Source organism: Peromyscus maniculatus, chromosome 4 (genome assembly GCF_049852395.1).
Source record: "Peromyscus maniculatus bairdii isolate BWxNUB_F1_BW_parent chromosome 4, HU_Pman_BW_mat_3.1, whole genome shotgun sequence".
NCBI classification, from domain to species: domain Eukaryota; kingdom Metazoa; phylum Chordata; class Mammalia; order Rodentia; family Cricetidae; genus Peromyscus; species Peromyscus maniculatus.
In genome coordinates, this window is record NC_134855.1 from 141350719 (window position 1) to 141365270 (window position 14552).

General features: G+C 43.3%; 1 protein-coding gene across 4 annotated transcripts in view; it reads right to left on the reverse strand.

Moving 5' to 3' along the window:
• The window catches only part of Ncoa3 (nuclear receptor coactivator 3), a 97666-nt gene that overhangs the window by 43386 nt on the left and 39728 nt on the right, over nucleotides 1–14552 (reverse strand). For all 4 annotated transcript variants that reach the window (XM_076571141.1, XM_042276830.2, XM_042276829.2 and 1 more), the window contains exon 2: nucleotides 4453–4532. The gene's annotated coding sequence lies outside the window, so the exon portion shown is untranslated. The remainder of the gene's footprint in view (nucleotides 1–4452; nucleotides 4533–14552) is intronic.

Consider the following 14552-nt stretch of genomic DNA (forward strand, 5'->3'; position numbering starts at 1 on the left):
CCAGTACAGCCAGGAACGACTCAGAGAAACCCTGTCTTAAAAAACCAAAATTTCATGCCAGCCTGGGCTATATAGTGAGTTACATGCCATCCTATACTAAAATGTGAGACAGATCCTGTCTAATAATAATAATAATAATAATAATAATAATAATAGTGAAATAAATTAAAAAGACAAGGGAGTTGTAAGGGGGCACATTGGGCGCTCTAAGGGGAAGTTAGAGTTGTTGAGGAGATACATAATCAAAAATATTGCATGCATGTAGGACATTCTCAAAAAAGAAATTTAAAAAAATTTTTTAAAGGTTTTAAAAGAGAGAGGGAAAAAAAGTCACATCATTCCAAGTAAAATAGCTGTGGCTTTTCCATTTATAACAAAACCACTTGACTGGCCTTAAATAGAAGGAAGATTCACCAAAAATTACAGTGCAAGTTTTAAATTGTAGTTATAAGCTTGAGTATAAAAACTGGTTTTAAAGGTTTTGAAAAACTGAAGTGAGCTATGTGTGATGACACACACCTGTAACCCCAACACTTGAGAGGGAGGATAATCAAAAGTTCAAGGTCACCCGAGCTATATAACTAGGCTGAATTTTCAATATGAACCATGACACCTTGTGTTGAAAGAAGAAAAAAAAATGAGGTCAAGTCTGGAGGTATAGCTCAGCAGTAAAGTGCTTGCTCAGTAAAGCTTGATCCTCAGAACTGCAGGGCTGAGCACAAAATATGCCGCTATATCAGCAGCAGGTAGAGCTTTACCAACCTCAGATCTGAATATAAATCCTAATGAAGCCAGAGAGAGATTGACTGAGAAAAATTAATTATGAAAAAATACAATTTAATCCTATAAGCCATCATTAAATTTAAAAGGTAAGTATATTAGAACCATTGTTTTATTATTGTTGTTGTTGTTGTTGTTATGCTAATCAAGGAGCAGGAGTTAACCAACTAGCAGCTAAGAGCACTGGCTGGTCTTGCAGAGAGAACCAGGATTCAATTCCCAACACCAACAAGGCAGCTCACAACGGTCTGTAACTCCAGGACTTCTGACGCCCTCTTCTGGCCTCTGCAGGAACTGCATGCAAATGGTGAACAGACATACAAGCAGGCAAACACCAATACACATTAGATAAATCAGAGCACACAACATACACAATAATGCTCAATTTAGTGTCTTAAATTTTAAAACACATGGGCTGGGAAGATGGCTCAGAGGCTAAGAGCACTGGCTGCTCTTCCAGAGGTCCTGACTTCAATTCCCAGCAACCACCTGATGGCTCACAGCCATTTATAATGAGATCTGGTGCCCTCTTTTGGTCTGCAGGCATACATGCAGGCAGAACAGTGTATACATAATAAATAAATCTTTTTAAAAAACTTAAAACACATGATTGTGAACATGATTGTTCATCTGACATGGTGCAGATACCTGTAATAAATATATACTATTTATTACTCCCATTTAATCTTACAGAACAGTGAACTAGAAGCAAGAACTGTAACAGAGAGAAAACAAACTCACTCCAACTGGTGAAGTTCAGTACTTCATCAGTACAACACAAGAAAACAACTACTGGACACCTGAGCCACAATATCAGAAATTTCATTCTTCCTCACAGACTTTTCCTCCTGATAAGCAAGCCAGTTAATGCAAGAACTACCATTAGAACCAGATAGATTTTGTCTTTGTTCTGGTTTTCTTTTTAAAAGAGAGAAAGAAAAAGGGGGGGGGGGCGGAGGTAGAGGGAAAGATATGACCAAAATATATTTTAAAAAAAAAGAAAAAACTTTCTTGGGGCTTGGTGGTGGTTGTGCACACCTTTAATCCCAGCACTTGGGAGGCAGAGGCAGGAGGATCTCCGAGTTTGAGGCCAGCCTGGTCTACAGAGCAAGCTCCAGGACAGCCAGGGTTGCATAGAGAAACCCTGTCTCTAAAAAATAAACTTTCATATTTGTTAACTTGGAGAGGCTCGAGAGCCCCAATAATAACCCTAACCACACCTACTAAAACTTCATCCTACCACCAGTGGGGTAAAGGATAGACTTTAGCAATCATCAATAACAAACAGAAGACTGTGTACTCTATTTGTTTAGGTTTAGGATAGGAGGTGTTTAGGTTTGGCTTTTGCAGTTAAGGTCTGTGGTTCCTGGCTGCGCTGGCACTCACAATAAAAACTGGGTTCAGCCTCCCATTGCTGGGGTTACAGGCATGTGCTGAAATCACAAATGACCATTCAGCATACTTGACTTATCCCCACAAACACCTCCTGCAAAAGGGAATGCACAATCGCTGTGCTCGAAGGGCTGTAGGAAGGGCATCATTGAATTCAAAGTCAGCTTGGGCTGCAAAGTGAGGCCCTGGTATCTTCTGCAGCCTAGGCTACATAGTGAGACTCTTAACTGTGAATCTCTCATCTCACTAGCGATCTTGTGCTTCAGTGAGCAGGGGAGAGTCTCTACATGAAGAACCAGGGCTGTCAACCACAAAAACTTACAGTTGGAAAGAACCTGAGATCTGTAAAGTGTACAAATTGATCATTTTGAAAACTTACAGAAAGACCACAGCTTTTCTACTACAAAACTGGCCATCTGTGCTTCCTGGCTTTATGCTGAATTACTCTCTCTAGGCAGGCAACTGACAAGATGAAATGATCCATACACCTCAAACAAAACAGGCTGAAAACAGTAAGATAGCATACAATCAATGTTTTTCAAACTAAAATAAAGGGCCAGTATAAATATAGCTCTTACAACCTAGTTAGTAGTCATTCCTGCGCCAGTGATATTTTTGTTCACATTGATTCACTACAACCAGAACTTTTAATGATATTTTGCATGGAGAAAGGAAACATAATATATGTGTAGGTAAAGGACAACTTGGGAACACCTCCTCCGAGCATATGGGTCTCAGATCAAACTCAAGTTGTCAGGCTTGGCCGCGGGTGCCTTTACCAGCTGAGCCTTCTCACTAACCCATTAGGAGAACTTTTAGAAGGAGAAATTTAGTTTAAAAAAAAAAAACTATTCTGTCTACAATGTGGTTTTTTGTTTTGTTTTAAATTAATTTACTTACTTTTATTTCATTTGCATTGGTATTTCGCCTGCATGTATGCCTGTGGAGGATGTTAGAGACAGTTGTTAGCTGCCATGTGGGTGCTGGGACTTGAACCCCAGTCCTCTGGAAGAACAGTCAGTGCTCTTAACCAATGAGCCATCTCTCCAGCCCTACAATGTGTTTCTGTATTCACTACATTGTGAGGGTTCATCTTGACTGCAAGCTTGATTGGACTGAGCCACTGGTGCCTAGGGTTTTAAAGGGCAAAGCACACTTCTGGGTGCGTCTGTGAACTCTATTCCAGAGCTGACACATGAGCAGCAAAGGACATGGTAAAGGCCTGTCCTGACTGTAGGTGGCACCATCCAATAGGCCAAAGGACCTGACAGAATGAAAGTGAGCAAGTGAGGAAGGTGCCTACAAGAGCAAGGACAAGCTCTGGATCAATACACAGTATAAACAATACAAAAGGAAATTAGGATGGGTCCCTAACTAATCATGGGGTTAGACTAAAGGCTTATTAAACACATGAAGCCTTGAGCATTCTCGCCAGGTGACTGGAACGCTGAGCAGCACCCCAGGCACCGTTGCTTTTTTCTGTAAGCAGGAAAAGGAACATAAAATCTTGTAGCAAAACTACAAATTGGTAGGAGTAGCAGATAAGGAAGCAACAAGGGGACATGAGTAAAGGCAAATGTGAAATTGCTACTAGCTTCAAAGTTACTAGCTCTTGACCTAGAGAAGGCTAAAATTAGAAACAGAAAGTGGGACAAAAAAAAGTAAGAGACAGAAAACTAGCAAACTAGATAAAGCCTGTTTGTAAATGGATCCAAGGAGGTTGGGATTCCAAGACCCAGATTTCAGGACTAACTAAGCAAGAACTGGCAGGATAATGCCAACTTGACTTAGCTGAGCAAAGCACAGTACTTTCTGAGCGGTCTGGCAGGCTTTTCTATTTCATCACTGTTCTGATGTAATAATAAAGGTTAAGAACGGAGTCTGGGGAAAATAAATAGCAAATATGGGTTGGGGCTGATTCCAATTTGTTTTTTAGACAGGGCTCACCTTGTAGCCCTGGCTGGCCTGCCTCTGCAGGGACTAAAGCATGCACCGCCGTGCTATGCAGATGCCAATTTTCACCAAAAACCTTAAACTATCCACACAGAGATGCAGGCGGGGCTGCTTTCCCTCCTGTCCCCATATGTATCTCTGTCTGTAGACTGTAGACGAACATACACCTATGTGTTCACCCAGCCCAACTCCACTTGCTCAACCATCGTCAAGAGAAGCGCATTAAGCACAAAGCAAGTTGAAGCCACAAAGCAGAAGGCAGAGCCTTCAGGCAGTTCAAGTAAAAGAAAATTACAGCGATCAAGTCAAGGAGACTGCATGAATTACCTGGCGCCCAGTCAGTGAGGTTCAGGTAGGAGCTTATTTTTACCGATCTCTGAGTCCGCTGTTCAGCAAATCTTTTGATCCTGAGGGCAAAAAAAAGGGGGGGGGTGAATTTTATTGTCTTGTCTTCAAATTAAGCATTAGTATTAGCCCTTCATAATTATTCCCATCTCCCCCTTCAGCATGAGAAAACCATCATGCGCACAACCTCTTCTGGGACTTGGAGTAGATGACTTTTTTGCCACATCAATATTTGTATTTTTTTTATTAAAAGAAAAAAGTTAAGCACAGCATTCACATGATCTTCACAGAAGACAGCAGGGTTTATACTGTATACTACCACTCACGCTGGTGCACATGAGAAAGGATCAGTCTGACTTTTTACTATACCAAACCATTTACTATACTCATTTCACGCATTACAAACATGTTTAGTCCCAGGTAAAGCCAACCTGGAAACCTGAAAGATACAATGAAAGCAACAGCCTTGGCTTCCCAAAACAGCCTTTGAAAAAAGACCAGTTTCAGCCGGGCAGCGGTGGTACATGCCTTTAATCCCTGCACTCGGGAGGCAGAGCCAGACGGATCTCTGTGAGTTCGAGGTCAGCCTGGTCTACAGATGAAGATCCAGGACAGGAACCAAAACTACACAAGAACACTAGGGAAGGGGGACTGGGGTGCAGCATGCTGGTTACCAACCACCCCACACCAGGGAAGATGGGGTCTTGCCCCTTGTATGCTGCAGGGGGGACACCACTTTGATGGGGAAAGGGTACAGGACTACCTTCTCCCTTTGTTCTGTGCTGGAGGGGTGGCCAGTATCTGTCCCAGCCTGGGGCTCCCCCTCTGGTGTCCTATGTGCAGTGACTTGAATAAAAAAAACAGCCTTTTCTGGAGAAAAAGAGACATGCTTGCTGTGTGTCTGTCTACTGGACGCCAGGACTGTGCCAGTAAACAACAATATAAAGAACTCATGGGTCAGGTGTGGCAGCGCATGCCTTTAGTCCCTGGCTCTTGGGAGGCAGAGGCAGACAGATGGCTATGAGTTTTGAGGCCAGCCTGGTCTACAGAGGGAATTCCAGGACAGCAAGAGATACAAAAAAGCAGGAGGAGGGAGAAGGGGAGGGAAGGAGGGGAGGGAAGGAGGGAAGGAAAAGGAGAAAGAAAAACCACAGGAGGCTGGAGCGATAGCTCAGTAGGTTAAGAGCATATACTACTCTTGCAAAGAACCAAAGTTAGTTTCCCAATACCCTTTGCAGGCCACTCACAGCAACCTGTAACTCCTATCTTACATCTCTGGCCTTGGGTAGCACTGTACTCACATTCAGATACACACAGATAATTAAAATAATAAAATAAGCCGGGCAGTGGTGGCGGCGCACGCCTTTAATCCCAGCACTTGGGAGGCAGAGGCAGGTGAATCTGTGTGAGTTCCAGGCCAGCCTGGACTACCAAGTGAGTTCCAGGAAAGGCGCAAGGCTACACAGAGAAACTGTCTCAAAAAATCAAATTAATAATAATAATAATAATAATAATAATAATAATAATAAATACTATAAAAATGAAAGCATGGTGCCACCATTAGTTGCGGGGAGCAAAGGCAGGCACAAAAGTGCCTGAAACAAAAGTGATGTCCATGAAATAAGCATTTGATGAGCACCAATGCCTGTGCTATAGTCAGGGAAGAGTAAAAGTGGGGGATATTAGATCCACAAAATGGAGTAACTCCGAAGCACTATTGAGATGTGAAATTAGGCAATCTCTCCAAATATTACCTGGATTTATAAATGCCAAATTCTCTCTCAAAAACAAAACAGAGTTGGGGACATAGTTCACTGTGAGGGTATGTTAGCATTCACAGAGCCCAGATTCAGTTCCAGGACCACTACCCCCAAAAGGCAAAGGGAATAAAAACACACTTTAAAGGATATTTTTATTATTCATGCATGCATGTGTATATGTGTGCGTTCCTGTGCCCCATTACAGAAATGTGAATATCAGAGGACAACTTGCAGAAATCTATTCTCTCCTCCACCATGGGCCCAAGCTCAGCTCAGTCAAACCTTTACCCAATGGGCCATCCTGCCAATTCCAATAACACTTTATATAATACTGGCCATTTGCAGCTGGGCAGTTGTCACACACACACACACACACACACACACACACACGCACGCACGCATGCACGCGCCTTTAATCCCAGCACTAGAGCTACAAAGTACAAAGGGAAATCCGAGAAGGGGGGGGGGGGCACGCTGAGCAGTGGTGGTACACGCCTTTAATCCCAGCACTGGGGAGGCAGTATGGGAGTTCAAGGCCAGCCTTCTCTACAGGGAGAGTTCCAGGACAGGCTGCAAAGCTACACAGAGAAACCCTGTCTCAAAAATAAAATAAAATAAAATAAAATAAAATAAAATAAAATAAAAGGGAGAGAATATTGGCCATTTGTCTAAAAACTATATGGAAGACAAGCTACATAAATGAAATGCAGAAAGGTGATTGAAAGTGAAAGTTTCCATATAGCTCAGCACATCCAGGAAGTAATGCCAGGCATTCTGCTCAAACACAGACTCCAGCCTCCGGGTGGCAGGGGATGGGAGGATGGCAGTAGGGGAAGATGGTGGTTAGAGCCAAGTACATGGCACACATGCATGAAAATGCCGTAACAAAACCCAGTACTGTGCATGCTAACTTAACATAAAATTTTAAAAAATGTATTTTTTAAAAAATGTTGGGTGTGGTGGCAGATACTAAATTCCAGCATCAGGCTAGCCAGTTGCACAGTGAGATCTCATCTCAAAAACTAAAAGTCGTGGAGGCACACTATTCTGCTTTTAAATGCCCAGAGACTAAAGAGACTACAAAATCCTGGCGGCAGAGCGTCTGTGAAGCAGCCTCACACCTTTGGCTGAGCCCAAGTTAGTAAGGACCTAGCTAGCTAGAAGGGAAGCAGCGCGTCAGCAGGCTGCTTGCAGCTGCTTGCTCGGCCGCTCTCCCCTCTCTGCCTCTCCCTCCGTTTTTCACCCACCCTCTTCTGAAAAGCAGTGGAGAAGAGCCTGGCCGGATCACACTAAATAAATACAGCAGAGGGGTGGGGGTGGGGGTGGGCGGTGAGCAGGCTCCACCCCTGGAAGGCTTTCCACAGGAACTGCTACAAGGTCAAAAGTTTACAGTGGTTTCAATTTCACCTTTTAGCAGCCAATCAGCAAACAGACTGCGCTGACCCTCGGGCTGCAGCAGCATTAACTCCCTGGCTACCAAGGCTGCTGCTGTTCCTCGGAGGCCTTCTCTTAAGAAGCAGGAAAGGTTTAAAAAAAAGGCATCGAACACCCTAAGGTCAGGTGACAACTTTATTTTAAACAGGGGTTCGAGAAGAAATATGATTTGATAAATATCCTCTTTCTCCTTCAAGTCAGGATTTCTTTATCTTAAGAGAATCCAATAAACTGATCGATAATGGTAGTAAAGACAAAGAATTAATAATCAGAGAAGGTGAAGATTTCCCTCCATGAGGCTTCAATTCCACCAACAATGTACAATGACAGAAGATGATGCTGGTTTGGTCCCCTGGAAATGCTTTAAAGAGAAAACTCGATAATGAAGCCCATTAACTATAGTGCTTAGGCTCCCACTCCCTCAGGTCACTGCTGCAAACTGCAGTGTACCGTCCTTTTCACAAGGGGAGGCTACAGCTAGAGCTTCTAGGGGCCCATCTGTTCCCTGTCCCTTCTTGCTAAACCCTCCAGGACCCCATATAAGATAGTAGGTTTTATCCAAACCAAGAATATCAGATATTAGTTATTTCTGAAACACCAGCAGTGAATACACAAAGTGCCTCACTTATTGCACAACTGCCTACGGCCCAGAGCACCGCAGACTGTCCTCACCGCACAGAAAAGCCACAGAGCAACTGGACTACAAGGTTCAGCCCTTGACTACATCAATGATGATGCACATCTTTTCTCAACTTGGAATTCTAACAAGTAATCTCCAATAACTTCCAACCCCCCGTGATATAAACTTATGACTGTCTGATTTTAAAATACATCTAGTGCACTCTTTAAATGAGCTTGCAGAAGCGTGTGTACTATGTGTACGCAGCATTTAATTTGTTTTCTTTTTACAGGATGGCCTCATTTTGAGGGAAAATGGATGCGACAAATTTTTACATCAAGTCAGCATGTTAGCCAGAAGCTTTTTTGTGTTCTGAATTTGATTAATACAAGCCAAGGTCACTTCCTGAATGATGCCTACTGCTGCAGCTGCGGGCAAAGAAAGACTAGCATGAGGCTGGGGGACAAAGTGGATGATGGCATTTACTAACACTCAGATATATATTCCATTTCCACACAGTTACCTTGGCAAGATCCTGGTGTCCTGGTTTATAAAGATGAAAAATATTTCTATTCCGCGATATTTAAACACAGAAATGTAATTCAATATGCACAGTGTTCGTGTCAAAATTGTATCTAAAATGTCCTTCTTGACAATGTGGGAAAAAAACATTTTAACTATGTAAAACTATACAAATAATATCAGACACCAAACTGAACTAACTAGAACTACAAGATGAGCTGAACCAAGGGTGCAAATGCCTGAAGGAAGAAGATCTACGCCTTTACAGAGAACAGAATTAGACCCATAGTTCCTTCACCCGAAACCAACAAAGGCCCAAGTCATAGCAAAAATCTAAAACTTTTATTAGAAAATAATTCACGAAATTTTATTCTGACGTGCAATTGAATTTTTACCTGTTAGCATTATGCAAACATTATTGTGTCTTAAAAATTCTCAGAGTGTATACGAACAGCAAGCAGACTAAACCCTACTTCAAGCAACAGGAACGTGTCAGTGTCGGCTGGCATAGCTAACAACCAAAGCGCACTCCACCCCCCCCACCCCCCCACCCCCCGCCTAACACTGTGTCCTGCACAGCTCAGACCTGCAGAGCAGAGCAGGCAGAGTCAGGAAACCTGCACCTTCCTGCAATTGTCTATAAGGGCCTCTTAGAAAAGGACTGTGTGTCCCATCTTACTTTTCAAATAACAAACTATCATGTTCCAGACACCTATAATCAGCAAAACACCCCATGTGGGTTTCTTGGTTACTTGTCTAATTTACTCTATTTCCTCATTAGTTATTTGTTTGTTCACTTACTTGTTTAAGTTTTCTGAGACAAGGTTTCTCTGTGTAATATAATAGCCCCAGCTGGAACTCACTCTGTTCCTCAAATTCAAAGAATCCACCTGCTTCTGCTTCGAGTGCTAGGATTAAAGTTGTGCACCACCACCGCCTAGCCTTTTTTAATTTTTATATACATTGGTGTTTGACCTGCATGTCTTTGTGAGGGAGTCAGGTCCACTGGAACTTGAGTTACAGACAGTTGTAAGCTGCCATGTGGGTGCTGGGAATTGAACCCAGGTCCTCTGAAAGAACTATTATCACCATCTCTCCAGCCCTTATTTTTAATATTTTATACTTTATATTGTTATACTTTATATATTTATAAAATATATAAAATATTTTATATTTTAATACAAATACAATATTTTGACCATATTTTTCCCTCCTCCAGCTCCTTCTGGGTCCTCTCCACTTCCCTATGGTTTTAGATTTTGAGATTTCGTCTTCCAGGCTAGCTTCAAAATGGAAACCCCCTGGCTCGAGGTTCCTAGCTTCTAGAATCTGGTGTGCACCCCTAGGCCCAGTTTGAATGTGTCTTGTTTTGTTTTTCATTATGGGGGTGGAGCTTAACAACGGTTCTGTCTCCGAGCTGCATTCCCAGCCTAGTGATTCTATTGTCTTGTGTTTCTTTTATGTAGAATAAGATGGCACGATGAAACCCACGAGGTCTTAACAAGCCCTGTTGGCCTCGACCTCATGATATTCCTGCCTTAGCCTCCTGTCTACCACTACATTCAAGTTGTATTTAAGATAGTTGTGTAATTAACACAAAAGCTCCTATTTAAAAAAAAAAAAAAAATTGGAGCCTGGGCAGTGGTGGCGCATGCTTTTAATCCCAGGACTCAGGAGGCAGAGACAGGTGGATCTCTGAGTTCTAGGCCAGCCTGGTCTACAGAGCTATTTCCAGAACAGCCAGGGCTACTCAGAGAACCTGTCTTATATATTTTTTTTAATTTTTAAATATATATGCCAAAAGCAGAAGCACTTTAAAAACAGGCAAGGAATTTGCAGTAAGTTCAAGGCCAGCCTGGGCTACATAGCAAGAGACACTTGAGACAAAACAAAACAAAACTTGTCAATATACAGAAGCACATTACTTTTATTTTGTGCATAAATTGAGACTACAACTCTGTCTATCTTTTCGGCTGGCTGTCCCTGTGCTTTTTCTGACAACTTAGCTGCATAATCAACAAAAGGACTTTCTCCGTCGTCGTGTTAGGAAAAGGAAGTCACCTGTCTCTGCACGGGGAGGAGGCTCTGGATTCAGAGGGCCATCAGTGGCTGTGGCTGAGAAAGCGGCTCCAAAGAACTAAGACCTAACTAACACGCTGCTCCAGGGCTTTGTGGTCGCTCCTTTTCCGAGACACTAGAGACTGAACCGGGACTGAGCAACAGGCCTGAGTCCTGCAGTTGGTGTGGTGTGTGAGCCCCTACCAATCTATGTGACAGCTTAGTCCCCAGTGTCCTGCCACCAGATGTGGTGAAACTCTAAGGGCCCCGATCAGAAAGTCTTTAGCCTCTTCCTCTACAGCAAGGTGAGCAGTTTGCCCACCATGCGTTCCTACCGGGATGTGTTGCCTAGGCAAACCAACTAAGGGACGGTTGCTAATTGGTAACTGCCATCTCCTCCAAATTTGCTGGAGAAGCATTTATTCTAGTTACAATCCCAAGACCATCTCCTGACTTTGTTGTTTGTTTTGAGATGAGGTTATGCCAGGTTTTCCTAAATTTCCTATAAAATGTACCGTTTGTCTCTCTCCAGCCCTATGTATTGGGATTTAATTTTCTTATTGTTATTTTATTATTTTATGTATGGGTGGGTGTTTTACCTTCATGTATGTCTGTGCACATGTGAACAGTGTCCATGGAGGCAAGAAGAGGGTATCGGATCCTCTGGAACTATAATGACAGACTTTTGTAAGCTACCATGTGGGTGTTAAAGATTGAACCCAGGTCCTCCGAAAGAACAGCCAGTACTCTTAACCACTGAACCAATGCTCTGGTGCAAAAGAATGTGCTCTTAATTATTTCTTTTGGTGTTCTGAATGATGTCTCACTATGTAGCCCTCCATGGTCTAGAACTCACTATGTAGACCAAACTGACCTTGAACTCAGAGATCTGCCACGCCAATTAGGTAAGATTAAAGTATGCACCACCACAGTAGGCATCATGTATTGGTTTTACATGTGGGTCTTTTATTGATTTTGTTCAGCCTGTGTTTAAAATGGGACACATTAGCTGGGTGGTGGTGGTGCATGCCTTTAATCCCAGCACTCGGCAGGCAGAGGCAGGGGAATCTCTAGGAGTTCGAGGCCAGCCTGGTCTACAGAGCAAGATCCAGGACAGACATCAAAACACAGAGAAACCTGTCTTGAAAAAAACAAAAATAAATAAAATAAACCCCCAGCACCCATGTAATAAGCCAAGCACAAGCCTATAATCCCAGAGCACTGAAAGGTGGGGACGACAATTGGATTCCTGGTGTGGCTGTACAGCTAGTCTAGCTGAATCCAAAACTCCAGGTTCAATGACAGTACCTGCCACAAAAATAAAAAAGAGAGAAAGCAATTCAAGACACCCAATGTCAACCTCTAGTATGTACACACACACACACACACACACACACACACACACACACACACACACACAGTGAGGCTTTGGCTTGGTGGTAATCATCTGTAGCCCCAGCATACTGGGGGCTGAGAAGTACTGCTGGTTCCAGACCAATGTGGGCCTCAAGAGTTCTGGGCCAGGTTGGGCTACAGCATGAGAGGTCTCAAAAAGAAACAAAAAAATGAGCTGAGCAGTGGTGATGCCCAACTTTAATCCCAATGCTTGGGAGGCAGAGGGAAGTGGATCTGAGTTCGAGGCCAGCTTGGTACAGAGGTGGTTCCAGGACAGCTAGGCCTACATATAGAGAAACCCTGTCTTGGAAAGAAAAATAAAGGGGGGGAGGGCGCTGGAGTAAGCCTAACAACTTTTAGGAAAAAAAAAATTGGAGGCATAGTTTCACTAGGAAGCTAACCCCAGGCTGGCTTCAAACTCAGCAATTTTCCTGGATCCCTGTGGTGAAATTGCAGGCAAATTCTAGGATTTCAAGTTTACGCCATTACACTTGGCTTAAGATTTCCTACTTCTGGGCTGGAGAGATGGCTTAGCCTCTAAAAGCACCTGTTCTTTCAGGTGACTGGGGTTTGATCCCAGACCCCACACAGTGGCTCACAACCGTCTCTCCCTTCAGCTCCAGTGGACGCAAGGCCCTCTTCTACTTCCACGAACACCAAACACTCACTCACATGGCATGCACGCACGCACGCACGCACGCACGCACGCACGCACGCACGCACGCACGCGCAGGCAAAACACTCACATAAAATGTGAATATAGGAAGTATTTTTAAATTTCTGATGGCTTGTTTTAATGCTATTAATTCTTAATGGTTGTGGTCCTGTCGATCCAAACTATCTGTCTACTGGACTCATCAGCACCTTTCTTCTGCTCCTAGCCACTAGCCTGTGAAGTACCTGTAGGTAATGGAATATTCTAAGGTTATGAATGTGAGGGGTGGGGTGATCAACAATGGCAATCCATCTTAAGGCTCTTAAAAAAAAAAAAAAAAAAAAAGACACCCTGTCTCGAAAAACTAGAAAAAAACAAAAAAGGACTTTCAAGAGTAACCCAAGATCCAGCTAAAGATATCAATACATCTGCGTACATTTTTTATTATCTGTTTATATGTATGCATGTGCACATTTTGAGGCAGAAAAAGAGCATTAGATCTGGAGTCATCTGACGTTATAAACTGCCCAAAGGAAGTGCTGAGAACTGGGCTCTCACCCCCTGAAAAGGCAGCAGACACTCATAACAACTGAGCCATCTTGTAAAGCCAGGATTCCATTTTTTTTTTTTTTTTTTAAATAAAATACCACATTTGGAGCTGACAAGATGAGTCAGCAGGTAAAGGTGCTTTGCTGCTAAGCATGATGGCCTGATTCAATCCCCAGGACTCCTCAGGCGCGCGCGCGCGCGCGCACACACACACACACACACACACACACACACAGAGGAATCTACAATAAGCATGGAACAAATGAATACAGAGAAGCTCTTCCTTGAAGTGGAGAGGCAAACAGTAAGTAGAGAAGGATTGAAGGAACTAAAAGATCAGCATTCAGCGAAAAATCTCAATTACTAATTTAGGAAGTAAACCCAAGGAAGCTAAAGAGACTGGGTGAAAGTTGAAGGAGGGCTGGGCCATCTACAAATCATTCACTCAACACCCACAGACAGAACAAGACAACATCTCCTCTTAAGTAACCATGCACTGGAAAACACAGCAAGTGCCCAACAACCAAAGTTAACATAACCAGAATGTGCAGGGTAGTGGCATAAAGCAATAGAGCAGGTGGACTGGCTACATCCCACGTTAGAGTCTCATCTGAGAAAGCCTGTGTCTCACATTCTCTTCATGTAGCTGCCCAGTCCATGAAGCAGTCCACATCTGGGAATCAACCCTGGTTAGACTAAACCAGGGGACGGTGCTGTCACTGCATGTTTACGGACGGGACCAGACAGTCCTTGTGCAGGCTGTGAGCCCTGTGGCTATCTCTTAATATCGCCCTGATAATTAAAGTATTTTAAAGGGTTAAGGGTCAAGCTCAGACGTAGCATGCTTGCTTATCACATGCAAGGCCCTGAGTTCAATTCCCAGAACTGGAAGGAAAAATAAAATAGGAGAAAAATATTTGCAGAACATCTGTCTGGGACTGAGAAGCCAGTTCCATCAGTAAATGATTGTTGTGCCAGCCCAAGGACTGAGTTAGACTCCCAGCACCATAAAGGCAGACACAGGAGCACACACTATAAATCATAGCACTGGGAAGGCTGAGACAGGGTGCAGCCCTGGGGAATGCTAGCC